Source organism: Cyanistes caeruleus, chromosome 5 (genome assembly GCF_971803275.1).
Source record: "Cyanistes caeruleus chromosome 5, bCyaCae1.hap1.1, whole genome shotgun sequence".
In the NCBI taxonomy this organism is placed as follows: Eukaryota; Metazoa; Chordata; class Aves; order Passeriformes; family Paridae; genus Cyanistes; species Cyanistes caeruleus.
In genome coordinates this window covers 3,206,096-3,225,646 of record NC_141705.1, presented here as the reverse complement: position 1 = coordinate 3,225,646, position 19,551 = coordinate 3,206,096, and the positions used below count along the sequence as shown (strand labels likewise).

The window sequence follows — 19,551 nt, the reverse complement described above, 5'->3', positions numbered from 1 at the left end:
TCACGTAATCACAGAACTACAGAATCACAGAACTACAGAATCACAGAATCACAGAACAGTAAAGGTTTGGAAGCAACTTTAAAGATCATCCCAAGCCTCCCTGCCACGGGTAGGGACAACCCCCATTAGACCAGGTTGCTCAAGGCCTTATCCTGCTTGGCTTTGAAAACTTCCAGTGTTGGGACAACCTGTTCCTGTTCTCATCATCGTCTCAGCAAAAAATTTCCTCCTAATATCCAACATAAATTCCCCCTCTGACAACTTCCACTCGTTACTCCTTGTCTTTTTCTCCGCATCTCCTCCCTAAGAGTCCTTCTCCGGCTTTCCTGCAGTATCCCACCAAAACATTTTTGTTTATAATCCATTTCCTACTCGGGAATTTTGGGAAGCGGTCTCGGGTGCTCAGTGCCGCCGCCGCGCCACCAGGGGGCAGCACCGGCCCGCGCCGGGGCCCGCCTGGCCACGCCCATGACCACGCCCATGGCCCGGCCCCGGGCCCGCCCCCGGCCCGGAGCCGCACGATGGCGGCGGCAGCGGGCGGGCGGCGGCGGCGGCGCCGCTGAGCGCCGGGAGAGCCCCGAGGGGCGGCGGGGGCTTCCCGCACCCCTTCCCCTTCCCTCATCTCCCCCTCCCCTTTTTCCCCCGACCCCCCCCCCTTCCCGCGCCCTCCCCCGCTGCGCCGTCCATGGTTACGGGCGGCCGCCGCGGCCTCGCAGCGGAGCCGTTTGGGCGGGAGCCGGCGAGGGAGCAGCGGCCGCAGGTGAGCGGGGAGGGGGTCGCAGGTGACCCCCGGGGATAGGAACGGGCTTGTTGTGGTGGCGTGGGGGTGATGGAAGGGTCCACGTGTGTTTGTGGAGTTGGGTCACCCCCGCCCTGTCCACGCTGAACTTGGGGTTTGGCATTTGCGTATTTGTAGGTGTATTTGTTAGCGGTAATGAGGATTTCTAAAAGTGATCGCGGGCTGGGGCTCTTGGATTTGCTCCCTTGGAGCGGGTCCAGAGGAGGCCACCAAGTTGATGGGAGGGATGCAGCACCTCTCCTGCGAGGAAGGGCTGGGGAAATTGGGATTGTCCAGCATGGAAAAGAGAAGGATCAGGGCAGACCTAATGGGAACCTCTCAGTACTTGAAAGGAGCCCGCAAGAAAAATGGAGAGAGACTTTTTACAAGGGCCTGGGGTGACAGGATAAGGGGGAATGGCCTCACACTGACAGAGAGTATGGTTAGATTAGATATTAGGAATAAATTCTTCCCTGTGTGGGTGGTGAGGCCCTGGCACAGGTTGCCCAGGGAAGCTGTGGCTATCCCTGGAAGTGTTTAATGCCAGGTTGGACAGGGCTCTGAGCAACCTGGGGTAGTGGAAGCTGTCCCTGCCCATGGCAGAGGATGGAACAAGACAGGCTTTAAGGTGCCTTCCAACCCAAACCATTCCATGATTCTATGAACATCCAGCTGTGGGTCTGCAGTGACTCACAGAGCTGGACACGGGAGTCCAAGCTGGGGACACCCCTCCAAGACCCAGAAAACAGCTGCAGGGCAGGGCCACCATGGCCACGATCTCCTGGCACCACCCACCACCGCCCTGCTGCAGGATGGCTGGGCTCCCTGGACACCTCCACTCAGTACCTGGGGCTTCTGGTCAGTGAGGAGCCCTCCTGACCCATGGGCTGACCACGCTCCCCTTGGCAGATCCAGGCTGTGCTGGTGGCCAAAGGCCTCTTTTGGGACCGATATTCCAGCTTGCGGGCTTGTGGCCTGGCAGCTCCCTGTGCCATCCTTCCAGGAGATGCTCCGGGCTGGAGTTGGAAGGGACACCCTCCTTGCTGTGGGGTCCAGAGGCTCTGTCCCTTCCTTCAAGGCTCTGTCCTCAGTAGCTCTTTCCGCTCCTCGAAGGGTGTGTCCCCTCCTCACCACTGCCTCTGCTCATCCCAAACGGGAATCCCAAATGGGAATGTCCCTGCTGCCCCTCTCCAAGCTCTCCCACGCTCGGGTGGCTGCATCCTCCCTCCTCGGCCAACGCTTGCTTGTTTCAGATCTTGGATGTCATCGAGGGTGGAAAATGTGACAGGAAGGAAGGGAGGCTTTTTTTCCCTCCTGCTAAATATGGACTGACATTAAAAATCTAAATACTGTCGCTAAAGGAATCCCAATGTCTGTTTGTCGAGGGAGAGAAAACGTTGTTTTCTGGCTTTTTGGTTCCAGCTGGGAAGTTTCGCAAGGAGTGGTGGAGTCCTTGCCGGGAGCCTCAGGAATTTACTGAGCTTGTTCACAGGACGCTCTCCGCAGCGTCTTACGCTAAAAAAAATTAGTCATCCCTTCTCTGCCTGCCCGTGGCTGGGGGGAGCTTGCTGCGAGCATGCAGGATGCTTGGAAATATTTAAGGATTTTTTCCTCCTGTACAAGGAGTTCTAGAAACGACAGGAAATAAAGCTGCGGCCCCAACAGGAGTTTTTCATCTTTATTTTAATTCCTGTTGCTGCAGCGGCCAGTGGCAGGGAGGGGAAGGATGTGCTCGGGGGGGCTGCAGCCAGGTTTGCAGGGAGGATTTGTCTGTTTCTGTCAAGCATCAGATGCAAACTCATGCTGTTGTTCCCAGAGATTGGGAAGAAAGCTTGATATGGAGCTCTGGGAGGAGGAGTGGGATCACAGGGATGGTCATGGCACTGCCAGCTCCCTGATGGCTGCTGCTGTGGCCAGGGTGAAGAGCCAGGATGCTTTTTGGGGAACAGGGACCACAGCTCCCCTAGGACCTGGGGGCACTGGGGAGACAGAGACTTGGTGTTCGTGCTGGGCAGAAAGTGGGCACTGCCACCTTCCCATTCCACATGTTTCTTTCCATCCTTCTTGGAGAGCTTTTGGAGGGGAGTGCCTGTGGGAAGCTCCAGGGTTTTTGCCTGATCTCTGTTAAAACAGTTGGTTAAAGCAGCCGGTTGCTTGCAGTTGGCTGAAGGTGGTGGGATCATCATCCCTGGAGGTGTCCAAGGAACAACTGAACGTGGCACTCAGTGCTCTGCTGACAAGGTGGGGATTGGTCACAGGTTGGACTTGTGAGGAGATCTTGGAGGCCTTTTCCAACCTAAATGACTCTGGGATTCTGTGAAAGCAATGGGGGATCCTGGGAGGTGCTGGAATAGATATTTCCCATTTCCAGGGCACTGGTGCTGCTGTGTTCTTCCCAGACTAAGGAGACACAGCCCTGCCTTCCTGAAACATCCCTCACAAATAACTGCATCTCTGTGCTACTCCATGATACTGGTCCACTTCCAACATCAACATCCTCGCGGAGGAGCGGTTTGAATTCCCTCTCTCCCTGTCTCCTCCTGCTGCCAGCCTACATCTGTTCTGCTCCAACCCTCTGTGTTTCCAGCAGGATGGTGGATCCCAGTCCAGTGGGGAGGGCACAGGTTGTGTGACTTCTGCTGTGCTTGGCTGAGCCAGCGTCACTGTCATGTGTGATGCCTCTAAACACTGAGGAGCGTGGGGTGGGATATTCTGTGTGGAACAGCGCACCTGTAGTGCTTCCATAGGGTCAGGAGTGGCACCAGCTGCTTCCTGGTCCTCCCCTCCTGGTGTGACACGGGCAGGAGGTCGCTCATCCCTGGCAGCTGCTCTCTGGGCTCATTCACAAATCGCATTTTCCTCTGGAAAAAAACCAAATCCCCGGGCTTTCCTCTCACGGTGGAAGTCATTTGAAGGCAACCAGGTCTGTAAGCATCCCCAAAGCCTGCGGACAGGAAGAGACACTTGAGCGGAGAGGTAGGAAATGTCCGCATTTAGAGCAGTGGCTGATTCATCTCCTGCTCTTAACTCTTTCCCCCCTGATTTTAGTGGGAATCCAGCTGGTTTTCTTCTAGGCTCAGAGCCCAGGGAGGCTCTGGCTGGATCACAGAATACTGCTGGGTTTTGTACATCGTGTTTACGTGGTTTGGGGTGGAAAAGGAACGGGGTGTGCGGTTATCCGAATTGGATAACCGGAATGTCGGCAGTCACATTAGAGAGGATTAATATTTAATATATAGGGTATGAACCATTGTGCTTAATCACGATCTGAAGGGCTTAGGAAGAGATTTAGTGATAAGCAAGTGATTCCTGAGCTGTCCAGAATGATTTCTTGCATCTTCCTCTGGAGCAGCTGGTCCTGGATATCGCTAGAGGCTGGTGTGATCCTGTTCTTCCTGATGTCTCCAGGTTTTGTGAGTGGGTAGAGTGGCTCTCATCACGAGTGTTCACTTCTCATTAAACTCACAAATACTCTGGAAACACTTTTTCTCTGATGCAGCTCACGTGTCTGGGCTGTCAGCTGTGGTACCTGTCAGCACTTGGAACTTCTCTGTGTGGCCAAAGCTCATGGGAATCATGTAATGGGATCCATGGACATTGTCACTGTCACATATATCTCCCCAGTCTCTAGTGAAGAGGCTGCTCATTCATTCTTTTGTCTGTCTAACCTCTTTAGGAGGCCTTTCTTGCCATCTCCAGGCTCCCACCATGGTACTGGAGCTCCCCATGAGAGCAGTGCTGCTTTCCACAGCTGCTCTGCGTGGTCTTACGTGGGTTTTTTTCTGCAATGTGAGGTGTTTTGTGGTACAGCAAGATGGGGGCTGCTCTTCTGGGAAGGGGATTGGTGTGTTTGTGCAGGGAGGAGGTGATGGTGGAGAGTGCTGTGTCCAAGGCTGGGGTCCTCAGCATAATAAGGACTTAAAGAACTCCAGAAGAAGCAATAAAGATGCTCCAGGGCTGGAGCCCCTCTGCTCTGGAGCCAGGCTGAGAGAGCTGGGGGTGCTCATCTGGAGAAGAGAAGGCTCCAGGGAAAGCTCAGAGCCTCTTCCAGGGCCTGAAGAGGGTCTCCAGGAGAGCTGGAGAGGGACTTGGGACAAGGAACAAAGGAACAGGAGAAGGAGAATGGCTTCTCACTGACAGAGGGTGGGTTAGACAGGATATTAGAAAGAAATTTTTGCCTGTGAGGGTGGTGAGGCCCTGGCACAGGGTGCCCAGAGAAGCTGTGGCTGCTCCTGGATCCCTGGAAGTGCCCAAGGCCAGGCTGGATGGGGCTTGGAGCATCCTGGGCTAGTGGAAGGTGTCCCTGCCCATGGCTGGGGGTTGAAACTGGATGCTCTTTCAGGTCCCTTCCAACCCAAACCTTGCTGTGATTCCACAATTCTATACCAGGGCATTCAAATAATGCATCTCCACAGCCACATGTCCTGCAGGTTTGAGGGTTGTGTTTCCTTGGAGGGAAACCCTCCTTTAGGCTGCAGGAGGGTGTGTGCCTGCACCTCCCTCCCTCCCTGCCCCAAATCACAGCTCTCCTGCCTGAAAGCATCAGCCACAGCTGTCAGACCCACCGTGCTGTGGTTGCAGCTGCAGTTTTGGTGGTAGCAGTCAAAACACCTGAGTGTAGGTTGGGTTTTGGCATATTGGTCATGCAGAAAATCCTGGTGCCTACTGAAACAGGCACGGAGGTTGGAATTATTTTTGAAACTGGAACTACTTTTTTCCCAAAAAGACCTGTGGAAGAATGAGAGGATCTTAAAGCTCATCTCCTTCCAAACCCCAGCCATGGGCAGGGACACCTCTCACTAGCCCAGGTTGCTCCAAGCCCTCTCCAATCTGGCCTGGAGAATGCTCCTTTTCTTCTCTGTGCAAACAGATCACTTGCTTAGGCAGCAGTGACTCTTTATTCCAGAATAATTTGTTGTCCTAATTCCTTCCTGTTGAAGCAACTCCATTTTGCATGGAATAATTAGTGCTAATTTGGGCCTGGGATGGAAAACAAGAGTTCTCTGACTTCAGAGGAGCAGACAAGAGCATAACCTCTGCCTTTCCCACGTGAGTCAGGTCGTGCCGTGCCATCCCTCCTCTGAAGCAAAATTAAAACCTGTCTGTGAGACCAAACATTCCAGGTTGGTAGGAGGGAGCAGGAGGCAGAGGTGTCACCAATTTTAAGCCTTCTGCTGCTGCAGGGAGCTGAGGGCAAGTGTGGTGAGGGGGGAACGGAGCAGCACCTCCTTCCTTCTTGGCTGACACTGAGGAACAAATAAACAGAAATGTTCTCACCGTGCTGATGTGAAAAGCTGCTTCTGAGCCAGCCTGGCCTGTTGGTGGATTCCTGGCACTCCAGCCAAGTACTTGAGACCTTTATATTGCTGTAAGGAGGACTTCCTCATCCTGCCCCGCAGTCTGACTCGATCCACGGCTATTTTCTGGTCCTTCCAGGAAGACATCCCTGCTCTGCCTTCCTTTGTGTAGGGAAGGGAAACCAGCCAAATCCCTTCCCAGCCCCAAATCCCTGCATGTCTGAAGAAGGGGAGGTGCAGGGCATCCTTCCCATTTTACCCAGGAAGCATGAGATGAATTCCAGTGCAAAGCTGTTGCAGGCAGGATCTCCCCTGCCTGTCTCCCAGCTGCCTTTCTTGATTCTGGTGGGTTCAGTGTTTTCTGATGGGGCTGTGAGCACTGAGGCCATGAACATCTCTTCAGGATGAGTCCTGGAGGCTGTGGAATGGGAGATGTCCAGCCTGGGAATCCTAGCTGGCAGAAAATGGGCTTGCATTGGATTGATACCTGACCACCAGACACCTTGGCTGATTGGTGCTGCTTAGACAGAGAGTTCTAAGGCCTGGATTTGTAACTTGAGGGTCCAGGACGCTTCTTGGCACTCCAAACTCCATCGGTAAAGGTGTGTTACAGGCTCATTGTGGAGATGCTGCAGCAGCATACCTGTCTGAAACAGGGGTTGGCCTGTTGGAGCTTGTAGGGTTTGTGTATCCAAGTTAAGTAAGAGGTGACAGGAAGGCTGGATCCAGGTATGAGCAGTGAATCAATCAGCACTGGATTGCTCTGGGGCTGAACCAGCTCCCCCTGGGATGACTGTCCTCCCATATCATGCCTGATGTTTCGAAATAATCTCTGATTGTTCTGATGATCTAAACCCCAGGGGTTTAGCTGGCTTTGGGCTCCACCCCATCAGTGGTGACCTTGCTGCAGAGCTGAGGAGAGCAGCAATTCCTGGTGTGGCTGCTGAGGGCAGGATGTCTCCCTGGGTCTGTGCTCACATGCTCTTGCCCAGGGAGTTGGGGATCATCTGCCCAAAAGAGAACTTTTTGGGTCTCCCCAAAACTGACACCCAACCGTCCTCACTCGTCCTCTGGGAACGCTGATAAAGGAATCACAGAATCATGGAATAGTTTGGTTGGAAGGAGCCTCAAACATCACCTCATTCCACCCCCCTTCCATGGCCAGGGACACCTCCCACTATCCCAGGGTGCTCCAAGCTCCATCCAGCCTGACCTTGGACACTTCCAGGGATCCAGGGGCAGCCACAGCTTCACTGGGCACTCTGTGCCAGGGCCTCACCACCCTCACAGGGAACAATTCCTTCCTAATGTCTAATCTAACCCTACTCTCTTTCAGTGTGAAGCCATTCCCCCTTCTCCTGTTGCTCCAGTCTCTCTTCATCTTTCCTATAGGCTCCCTTCAGGCCATGGAAGCCCCAGTTAGGTCATCCCAAAGCCTTCTCTTCTCCAGGCTGAGCAATCCCAATTCTCTCTCTTTCCTCATAGCAGAGCTGCTCCATCCATCTGATCATCTTGGTGGCCTCCTCCAACAGACCACAGAGGTGAACTTGCCAATTAAGCAGCAGATCCTCCTGGAATCCCTGGGATTGTTTGGGCTCCATCCCTCACTTTCCACCTGGATTTTTAGGGGTAGTGTGTCAATTCCTCCTCTGGGGATTTCAAACACTTCAGTCACAGCCTTAGGGCTGACAGTACTGATTTGTGTTAGAAAATGCCATCGTGGTCTGTGTCAGAGAGGGTTCTGCAGCCAGGAAATCTGTTCCTGGCTCCAGTGTGATTGCAACCAGCTCAAAGTGCTGCTTGCTTCCTGTCAGGCGTCTCTTACTCCATCCCCAAAAAACTGCTACACCCAGCACAGACCCAGCCCTGGACCAGGGACAGGAGCAACAGGGCTGGAGGAAGAAATGACCAACCAAGGCAGGGAAATAGGTGGCAAAAAAGCCAGGAAGGAGCTGAGGTCTGGCTGCTCAGCCAAGCCAGGAGCAAAAGGAACAGATCTCCCAATCCCGATGCTCTTAGAGCTTTCTAGAAGACTGGAACCCTCAAATAAGTAAATTTCACTGAGTGAGAGCAGAAATACAAAGAACAGGATTTACTTTTTTGTGTGTGTGGTTTTGTTTTTTTTTAAAAAAAGCATTTTAGTGGTTTATAAAGATTCCAGCAGTGCTCTGGGAAAGCGCAGCCTCCCGTTCCAGGCACCGTGTTCAGCACAGGAATATCCTGGCTCTCGACCTGCAGGTCTTGAGGTACCATAAATTTTTCTGGTGATAGCGTGTGGCAGGCCAGCATGCAAAACTTTTCCTGCTGCTTTACAATTTGAATCATGTTTTTATCATGCCAGCAGATAATCATCTGACTCGCGTTCCAGAAGTGAAGCTCTTGTGGATGTGTTTGAGAAGCCTGAAAATAAATATATTCACATGTGTTTGCCAGTGTTGTTGAACACATGGTGCGTCTCAGAGCCTCTGCATTTCACTCTCTTGAAAACTGGCCACTCTTGAAGTCTCAGAAGTACAACTTTAGTCCAAATGTTTCAGTTTCATACCCCTTCCATAGCAGACACTAATGCCACCCCCTAAATGATGAATTAGAGATGAACAGAGATGAGTTAGTAATGAATAATAAATTGGAGAGCATGGATAATCCTCAAGATTTTCTCTTGAGGAGACTTTAAACCTATTTGGCTACAGGCAAATAAATGTTTTTAATCCAAATTGCCGTGTAGAATTTGCGTCCTTGTTCTGGTGGCAGGGTGGGAATGCCGAGTGGGATCTTTGGGTGACTTGGTGGCAGCAGCTTGTCTTTAGATACTGAGAGTGGGATTAGAGAGGTTCAATTATTTTCTAATCTCATCTAGGAGCGTGCTTGACAACCCTTTCCATGAAGAAATTTCCCCTTATATCCAATCTAAACCTCCCCTGGTGCAACTTAAGGCCGTTTCCTTTTGTTCTGTCTCTTGTTGCCTGGGAGGAGAGCCTGATCCCCACCTGGCTCCAACCTTCTGTCAGGGAATTGTATTCAGCCAACTCATTTATCATCTTTTTATGTCTGTCTTGGCCTTCAGTGGTTCTCTGGGAGTTATTTTTTGACTCCAGCAGGTATTTGGAGGTGAAATCTGTGGCCCAGACTTGTGTTATGGCAGTGCTTGAGATCTGGTTGTGGAGGTCTGGCCTCCCAGAATCCAGCATCCAAATGAATTAAAACAGTAATAATAAAACAGGAAAAGGCTAGCTGAGACAGAAAAGCAGCTTTGGAAGGGCTAAGGTGAACCTCTGCTCTCCTGAGAGGTAAATATATGTTTTCTCATCTCTCTCATCCCTTCCTCAGCTGAGGCTCCAGAAAGGATGACAAACCTGGTGGCTGCCTGAGCATTTTCCACCTTGGATCCATCAGCATTTAGGATGGTTTGGAGGGTCTCCAAGTATCTTCATCCCTCTTGGTGGCTGTTGTGAGGGTCCTTGTGGGAGTTCGTATCCCTCAGCCAGGGCTGCAGGGGAACTCTTGGTGCTACATGTGCAAAACCAGTGCTGCAGGTGCATGTTCCACAGAGGTGACACATCTCCTGATCCACCCACAAGAGGCTGTGGAGGCACCTGAGTATCTGATACTGCTTCTTGCATCCAGGTTTTATCCATGGCATAATGAAGGATCTACTCCTCACTTTCCTTAAAACATTTTAGAGCAACCTCTGTGCCTGTGCAGAGGTATTTGCCTTTTTTTTCCAGGATATTCTGTGGGGGGTTGTTCGAGTTTATGTAACTTCCCATATGTTGCCCTCTTCTTGTAGAAACTTGAAGATAAATTGTGAAATGCAGGGAGCTGCTTTAAAAGGATCCATCCCCAGCTGGAGCTTGGCCTGTTTGTGGCCAGAAAAGGGGAACAGGCCCTCTGTCCCTGTTTCCTCTCTGGCACAGCTGAGCGAGCAGCGTGGGATGGAGCACCTGATGCTGCCCAGCGCTGGGATGCTGCTGCAGGAGGAGGCTTGGTGAGCTGGCTCCAGAGCAGGCACGTGCTGTGAGGGTGGTGGTTTCTCCATGGAGGGGCTGCAGCCCCAGCATCATTCCCTGCAAGCTCTTTTCTCCCTTCCAAAGCTGCTGCTTTCCCTGCAGTGCCCCTCTGGCCAGCAGAGAGGGTGTTTTAGGTGGAGCTTTAAGTCAGTGTTTATTTTACCATTTTGCTGGGTCTGATCTTGCTAGGTACTGCTTGGTTCCCATGTGTATCATGATTCTTCATGGAATTGTTTGGGTTGGAAAGGCCATTTCCAACCATTTCCACAGCTCTGCCAAGGCCACCACTGACCCATGTCCCCAAGTGCCACATCCCCACGGCTTTTCAATCCCTCCAGGGATGGGGACTCCACCACTGCCCTGGACAGGTGTTTCAGTGCCTGACTACCCTTTCTGTGAAGAAATTTAACCAAATATCCAATCTAAACCTCCCCTGGCCCAGCCTGAGCTGTTCCCTCTCCTCCTGTCCCTGTTCCCTGCGAGCAGAGCCCGACCCCTCTGGCTGTCCCCTCCTGGCAGGGAGTTGTGCAGAGCCAGAAGGGCCCCCTGAGCCTCCTTTTCTCCAGGCTGAGCCCCTTTCCCAGCTCCCTCAGCCTCTCCTGAGGTTCCAGCCCCTTCCCCAAATCCATTGCCCATATCAAGGGGGTCTGAGGGCGCTCAGTGTCTTGCAGACACACAATTCTTGGCTCCTGTGGGTCACAAGCTCTTGTTCTCTTCAGACTTGACCAATGCCCTTCACTCATCACCCAGGTAATTTCTGCCTATCATTTTTGAAAATGGTTCAGTCCCAAGTGCAAGAGGAATTGTAGGCAGGATTCTGGCAGAGCTTGGAGCCTGCTTTCCACTGGGGAATTACACCGTGTGTAATTAGGGTCTCCAAAAACATTCCTTTCCATTCCCTCTCCAACCCCCCTGGAGCAAAGCCAGGAAGCCCAGCCACTGAACAAAATCCTCTTTTGAACTTCAAGGTTGAGAAACTGAATTTGTCCTCTGACAGTTGTGATTGTTTGGTGGACAGAGAACAAGGAACTCTGCGTTCAAATGGATGGGAGAGTTGGAAAGTCCTGATGGGAAAAAGTGCTTCAGGGATGAACCATGCCAGGTCTGATGATAACTGGCTGGAAACTTCAGCCAGGGCTCCTGGACAGCCAGGCAGCCTCAGCAGTGCTGGGAAAACTGAGCTCCTCCACATCCAAACCCAGGAATTGACCTATTGAGTGGGGTTTTCTGAAGTTACTGCAAGATCATGAGTGTCTGTAGGAAGCCAGGAACTTTGCAGTTGCTCAATACTCACTGAGCTGCTTTGGCATGGGTTATTTGGAATGATTTTATTTTTGTAGAATGGATTCAGAGTTCCCTGCGTGGGATCTTTGGAGATGAGTGTGTTTAGCTGCTGTGGAAAGAGGTCCTTGTGAGGTGGGGCCTGGCTTGGTGACTGTGGCTTCACTGGAGGTGACATGACAGCAGCCTCTGGGCAGCACAGCAGACTACAACACCAGTCTTGTAGTTTAATCAGTTTAAACTGTCCCTGCTGCACAAAACAAGTTTTCTGCCCAGAATGCCAGAGTTTGATAGAATCACTGAATCATGGAATGGTTTGGGTTGGAAGGGACCCTAAAGACCATCAGGTTCCATCCCCTGCCATGGGGCACCTTTTACTATCTCAGGTTGCTCCAAGCCCCATCCAGCCTGGCCTTGGACACTTCCAGGGATCCAGGGGCAGCCACAGCTTCTCTTGTGTTTGAAGGGTGCAAATCTCACTGGCTACAATTTGGCTCAGTTTGGGAGAGAATCTTTAAAATTGTGTTTTGAAGCTTTTAAGGATTCATCCTGAAGGAACTCCTGATGCTGTGTGTGTGCTGGGGGATTTTATTTTGTGCTGTTCAGTGCCCCACAGGCCAAGAAAAGTGGCATGGATTTAAGGAGATTTGAGTTCCTGAAGCCCTGAAATTCCACCCAGCTGTGCCAGAGCTGCCCAGCTGAGATCACTGCTTTATATTTGATATTGAATTCTCCCTCCCCTGCTGCTTCATTAAGGCAGTGGAATTGCAGAAATGTCAGTAATTAGCTAATGAAGGACACAGGTGGTAGTGGAGTAAGAGCTTCCATAGGTGCACAGTTGTTATTCCAGGGTTTTCAATCCAACGGGGAAAGGTCATCTCTGCCACGCTCATCATGGCTGTGACTGGTCCCATCCTACATCCAACACTTTCTGTGCCACTTCAGCTGTTTCCAGCCCCTTGGATGGTCATGGCAGTGCATTCCATGTCTCCCTTCCAAAATGGGACTTTGGGCAGGCTCCCAGCCCTGCCATCAGATCCCGAGCCCAGGGCTAGGAGCAGGATTGCCATTTCCACTTTGTTTTTTCCCATTCTTCCCGTTACAGGAATTGTTGCCAATCTCTTCAAGCATTCCTTGAGCTTTGTCTTCAGTGGCAGGACTGGGCTGTTGGCACAGGGCATTTCCAGGAGGATTGTTTTGCTGTGGAGGCGACAAATGGCAGCTGAGCTCCTTTGGGATGCTGTGACCGCTTCCCAAGGGAGCGCCGGGAATGCAGAGCTCAGGCCTCCGTGTCTCTCCCTGTCTTTATTGAAATCCTTATTTAAGGTCCTGCAGGCTCTGCTCTGGGGGGATTCAGAGTTCAACCACTGGATTAATGAGTTTTGGTGGGCTTTTTGGAGATCCAATCCTGTGTCAAGCCTTGGGAGGCTGCGTGGCCTCTGACAGGTGTCGTGGCACAAACCCACCTTTGGACTTGGGCTACCAAGTTCCATCCATGGGCCAGCTCTCAGATAACAGTGGCTTTTGCCAAGGACAGGATGGTGTTCTGTGTCCTTCCTGTGGGAAGCTCTTGCAGTGGTTCTTGTGGTTCTTCAGCCAGTTCTGAAGCATCTCTGGCTACTCCAGTTTGCCTGTGGTCACTTGATGAGCGGTTCCAAATGACCCTGTCAAACTGTGGTGTTGGATGTTACGTTAGAATCAATTTTTCTCATTGCTGATGGTTTTACTTCATATATTTTTAGAAGCTGGGCTCTGATTTTACTTTGAAACAGTCAAAACATTGAATAAAACACTCCAAAGCTTTCAAAGCATTTGAACTACACTCTCCCTTCAGACATTCTCAGTCATTTCCATCCTAGATCTGACCCCAGGTTTCTGCTCTGAGCTATACCCAGGTTGCAGAGCTCCTTGGATCTCCCTCCAGACAGAAACAAGAGGCCTGGGGAACACTGGGAATGATGATTTGGGGGAGAGGAAGTGAAAGTGAATGTGGTGGTTAAATGTTCTTGCTAATGAGAGCCACTTGAATTTATTTTTGGGTGAAATTTTGGTCCATCCTATTCTGGAGCTAAATTCATCACTTGCTTTTTGGATTGTCTCCTCTTTCTCTCTTGGCCTCCAGCTGCCAAACCCTCCCTTCTCCCCCTGTGCCCTGGCACACAGAATTGCAGCATCCTGAGCTCCAGCACTGCAGATGTGCCAGATGGAGACACTGAGTTCAGGCAGGTCTCAATTTTGGAAGCATCAAGAGAATGATGACTTGAGAAAAACCTTCTTGTTTGTACTGAATTTTATCAGAGCCCAGCGATGTTGAACAGGCACCTCGGAAGCTTCGTGCCAGAGAGCTCCCAAGTGTTGCTGCTGTTCATGGAATGGTTTGGGTTGGAAAGACCTTAAAGACCATTTATCCCAGCCAGCAGGGACACCTTCCACTAGACCAGGTTACTCCAAGCCCCATCCAACCTGGCCTTAAAGCCACAAACATCCTCTGCTCTCAAGAACCTGTCCCTAAATGGTCTTTGTAGACAAAATCATACTTACACCAAGCACTTGCCTACTTAATTTTCACATCTGTTATTTTTCTTTCCTCTGGGTAGAGTTGTTTCTCATCAGCTTTGAGCACAAAGATGCCTATTTGTTAAGTGTTTCCTGGCTGCAGAGTTGAAACTCTTTAATATTCCTGTCTTCTGCGAGCTTTCTTCCATGAACTTTCCTTCACTCGCCACCCTCCTCCCATTTATCAAAGCCTGCCTTGCTCACAGATTTGGTGCCTGATGGGGGACTGGGATTATTCCCACTTTGTCACACCAGGCTGCTTGCTGTCCCCAGGGAAAAAGGGATAGATGTGAAATAAAAGGAGGAGTCGGTGCTTCCACGCTTGTTGAGAAATGCTGGCTTTTGAAATGTCCTGAGCCTGAAATCTCTTGCTTGGAGAACAGGTCTGATGTGCCTAATGATGCTGGCCAATTCCCACTCCAGTTTCCTATTGCTTGGTCCAAAAGGGATTTACTCCCTCAGAAATGGGGCTCATTCAGCCTACTTTAGGTAATGGACAGCTGAGGAAGCAACACTTTGATTTTTTCCTAGAATAAATCATCCTGCATGTTTGATAATAATCTGCAAAACCTTGTGATCTTTGATTTCAAGTGCTGCGAGCTGAACTCTGTGGTTTAGTCACAGAATCACGGAATGGTTTGGGTTGGAAGGGATCTTTAAAGACCATTCCATTCCAACCCCCTGCCATGAGCAGGAACACCTCCCACTGTCCCAGTTTGCTCCACACCCCATTCAGCCTGGCCTTGGACACAGGGATGGGACAGCCTGGACAACCTGTGCCAGTGCCTCACCACAGGGAATAATTTCTCCCTAATATCCAATTCAAACCTACTCTCTTTCACCATTAACATCTACACTTAATATTCCTGCTTTTTGTTTAATAATTGGGGGGGTCAAGCCCTGTCTTGTCCAGACTGGGTGTTCTTTGGGACCCTGGTTCAGCAGCATTGGCCCCTCCATCAGTCCCTGGCTGAGCAGGGAGCGCCGCTGCCCCGGTGCCGAAAGGAAATCAAGGTGCAGAGAGCTGATGAGTTGTTTCATGGCAGGGTTAACTGATGTAAGATAGTGCTGGTGTTGTTTTGGAGAGTTTATTTTTCTGTTCCCTCCTTTCTGCACGTGTTGGACCACGTCTGGTGGTGAGTAAGGCGGCTCAGCTTGCTTACCTTGGCGTGAAGGCGGCGCAGCACCCTGTCCTGGCCAGCGTTTTGGTAAGCTGGCAAATGAGCTGAGCCACTGTGGCTGACACAGAGTGGCTCTGGGAGTGCTTGGGGTGGGAGGTGAGGAGAAGGGAGCTCTCACCTGGTGGCAGTGGCCTGTGTAATCATCCACCACAGAATTCCCAGCTCTGTTTGGTGCCCTGCGTGCCTGACTCTTGCCTCTGGTTGGGCTGAAATGAAAATGTGGGAACCACATGTGACCCGCCAGCACTATCTTGTTTAACACCCTATCTCCAGATGTTTCCAGCTTGTAGTGCTAATTTCCACTTGAAGTTATCCAAGGGCCAAATCCAAGATGCTTGCTGCCTTTAGAAAGAGGAGTCCAACTGCCCTTAATGGTATCTCTTGCTTTGCTCAATCCCACATTTCTTGCATCCAGGTAGGACAAGCCTGTCCATCTCCAAACTGTCCCTTCCATCTCAAAATCATCTTACAGTGACATTTTTTTCTTCATTATATGAGTAAGAGGATTGAAAAGCAAGAAAAATCAGATTCTGCCCAGGAAATTTTGTACTTTCCAAGGGCATTTCATCACATCCTTTTTTGAAATCTGTAAGAGCAGCTTTCTCCAAGGGATGCTCTTCCCTTGGGACTGCACATGCTTTTCTTAAATTTCACCAGCACGTGACCACAGGGCACGGAAGGACTCGCAGGAATGTTCTAACTCCCTCTGAAAGGCAAGCTGTTCTTTCAGCCTTTTGCAGAATCGCTCTGACAGGAGATGCTGCAATCAGGCTGCAGAGGTAATTGTATTTGTAATGTGAAAGACAGAACAGGGTCTACAGTTCTCATCCTCGACAGGCTCTGCAGGGACCCAAAGGTAAGCCAAAAAAACCCAAAAAAACAAACCCAAACCAACAGACCTAACCATTGCTTCTGACATTTGTGATTGGTCTGGGCAAAACATTAGGAAACAACATACTCAAGGGGACAAGATGATCTCATACAGCTGACTTTAAAGCAACATGCTCCCGTGGAAACTTGTTTCCGTGTCTATTCCAGAGCACTGGCTGCTGCCTGGATCTCCCCTGCCCACCCTGGCCCAGCTCAGTTTGGTCAGCTAGTTCCAGTTCAACTTCTGCCTTTTATTTTGTGCCTGTACCTGAGTTAGCTCCATTCCTCAGTAACCAGCTCTTTGTCAGAGGAAAGGCTTCCAGGATGCTGCCAGCAACTCATTGTCCATTTCCTGGGGAGATCTGCTTGCTTTTAAGTAGTTTGCCTGAAATCTTGACTATTCCAGTGCAGCTAAGGCTTCCTGTGTTGGTTGGCTTTCTTGGGATGAAGCTCCAGCCACCCACATGCACTGTCTGCATTTAGTTCTGAGTCTGGAGAACAAATCTCTGCCGTAGGGGTTTCGCCATCGCCGTGTTGTTGTTCCTCTGACACTGCGATATGTGACCATCCTCAATGTGGCAACTGATGTACAAACAGCTCCCCACTGTTTATTGCTGTTGGATTTTGAGGGGTGTGGAGACAGGAGCTGGGGCTGGAGCAAGCTACAGGGGTTGGATGTAGCAGTGTTGAAGGAACTCACATTTGGAGCCCGGTGGCTTGGGTGAGAGATGCTTCTGCCATGGCACATCATCCTTGGTCCTTCCTCAAGTGCAGATCAGACCTTTATGATGTTCACAGCTCTTGAGTACGAAGGCAGTGCAAGGATCTTGGCATCCCAGGTAGAGATGAGCTTGTTTGCATCCAAGTTCCTCAAGGTTTTCCTCTAGTAAAGCCTTGGCGTTCCCCGTTTGGCCAGGCTGGTTCTCTCTCCTGTGTCCTCAGAGGTGTGGTGTGGACTTTTCCAACAGAACATTGCTTATTCAGTCCCATTTTTTGAAAAAGAATAGAACAGATTATCTTTTCAGGGCCTGACTCTTGCTGGTTTTCCAGGAGCAGGTGGCAGCTGCTGGTGTGGCCGTGAATGAAGTGATACAGGAGAAGCTTGTGCAGAACTGACTGTAACTTCCTCTCTGCCTCTGAAAGATTTACCCTCCCTGAAAGGTTTCCATTTCATTAAATCCACCCATAGCAATGGAGCCTGAAAAAACCATGAACTCCTACCTCCAGCAGACTGGCTGGTGTTGGTGTTGTTTGGGTTTTTAACTGGGGAGAATGAGTCAGCCTGTCCTCAGAAAGCACCAGGACTACCAGTTTCCTTCACCACTTGACCACCAGTTTCCTGTTGCTCCCTTTTGTTTTTCTCTTTTTCCTTTTGTTGAAGCTGTTAGGGCCTGGGTGCACATTTGTGAGAGTGTCTGGATGTTTCCCACTACTGGGACTCTACTGAGTGTGTCTTCTCTGCTTATTTTTTTCAAAAAGAGGACCAGAAAGGTGCAGAGATCAAGACCTTATCCAAACCTCAACTTCTAGGGTTATAACTCTAGCTGCTGGCCTTAGGGAGCTGTCAGGTCCTCAAATAAATCTTTATTTATTTTACAGCACTTAAACTGTAGGAATTCACACAACTTGATTGCAGAATTGCTTAAAGCAGAACAGAATAAAACATATTAACTGTTTTGGGGTAAAGCTTTACTGGTAGGTTAGGTCACAGAGGACTGATGACTATGAAGTTATGGCAAACTCATACCAAGCTCTTGTTTTGTTCTCTGGGATATGGACATGGTGTCCCAGACCATGCTTTGCACTCATATTTTTTTATTGCTCATCCCTTTTTCCTAAAGAAAGGAACGCAGGGATGTGCAGGACTGCCAGAGCAGAGCATGGGTGCTGAAGGCACATCTTTGTCTTGTCAGCATGTGGGAATATCTGCATGGAAAGCGGTGCTTTTGGGGATGGGAACCATCCCCACTGAAGCCGGAGCAGATGGGACGCGCAGCCTGAACCAGCCCGTCTCGTTTATGCTTTATTAATTAGACATGTTATCAGAGTCATCTGTGTTTTCTTTCCTTTTCTCCTTTCCAAACCAGTTCTGCTGCTTCGCTGCCCGCAGAGGCTCTGACGAGGAGCCCAGTTTGAATCCCTGAGAGTTGCATGGCAGCGCTTGTTCGTTGTGGTCTGTGTTAGCACCGTAAAAACTTTGGGGAGAGGACTCAGAGGAGTTTTGAGAGCTCTGGGGATCAGAATTTTGGGAGTTGATGGTAGTGTCCTGGTAGCACATCCTCCCCCTGTGTATGGTCAGTGTTTGTAAGAATTTCCACCACGTGTGTTAATCACAGAAACACAGAATGGTTTGGGTTGGAAGGGACCTTAAAGATCAACTTGTTCCACCCCCTGCCATGGGCAGGGATACTTTCCACAATCCCAGGTTGCCCCAAACCCCATCCAGCCTGGCCTTGGACACTTCCAGGGATCCAGGGGCAGCCACAGCTTCTCTGGGCACCCTGTGCTGCTGCTTTCTGTAGGATGCTTAAAAACTGACATGGATCAGGAAGGTGACTGGATAAACTCATGGAAGAAAAGTATAAAAATCCCTGGGTGGAAACAGTCCATGCTGAAGTGTTCAGGGGAGAAAATGGTACAGACTGGTGTGGGTCTGACCTTGCTTTCTAGACCTGCTGCTGATTGCTGTTGGAGGTATTGAATTAAGCAGATCTCAGATGGAGTCTGTCATGCTGGGACAGTGTCAGGCTGCCCCTGTGCACACTCAGTTTTAAGATTTGACTGGAAGAGAGAAAAACCTTTTCAAGTGCTGGGGTGGGAGCCAGGAGTAGGGATTTTCTCAGATTTCCCTTTGAACCTTTATCTCCCAGCAGGTTAACATCTGATTCCTCAATGTCAGTGCCCTTTATCTGTATGTAAGAGTGAAGTGGATTGTAAAACTCTTTGAGTGAACCCCTTGTAGTCTCAAGCTGCTCCAGTGGAGGTTCAGGTTGGTCATTAGGAGGAAATTCTTCATAGAAAAGGTGGTAAAACACTGGACTGAGCTGCCTAGGGAGGTGGTGGAGTCCCTATCCCTGGAGGAGCTTAAAGAAAGACTGGATGTGACACTCAGTGCTCTGGTCTGGTTGACAGGGTGGTGACAGGTCACAGCTTGGACTCAATTACCTTGGAGGTCCTTTAGAACCTGGATGATTCTGTGTGTGCCCATCTCTGAGGTGGGAGATGGTGAAACAGGAGTTGGGCTCAGTGATCCCTGGGTGGATCCCTCTGAGCTCAGGATATTCTGTGATTCTCTGAAACCCCATAAAGCCAACCTGAGTATCCTTTCCAACACCTGGCTCTGTTTTATAGCCACCATTTGGTGAGGTGAAGGGAAGATCTGTTTTGTCTGATGCCCTTCCACAAAAAATTCCAAGTCACTGAAGGAGCAGCAGGATCATCCCTGCACACATGGCAGGGAAATGACTTTTAACGATGGGCTGGCTTGGATACTGCCCAGATCCCTTCTCTTACAGCAGGACAAGATGATGACCATGTCCAGGCTCTTCCCTGGCACACACACTCTGCATATGTTATCCTTG

General features: G+C 50.4%; 1 protein-coding gene across 2 annotated transcripts in view; it reads left to right on the top strand.

The window, feature by feature from the left end:
• The first annotated feature begins 482 nt into the window (after window positions 1-482).
• Window positions 483-19,551, top strand: part of PTPRA (protein tyrosine phosphatase receptor type A) — a 113,718-nt gene continuing 94,649 nt past the window's right edge. The window contains exon 1 of one of the 2 annotated variants that reach the window (XM_086889718.1): window positions 483-760. The gene's annotated coding sequence lies outside the window, so the exon portion shown is untranslated. The remainder of the gene's footprint in view (window positions 761-19,551) is intronic. The other variant, XM_086889719.1, reaches the window with a different exon arrangement.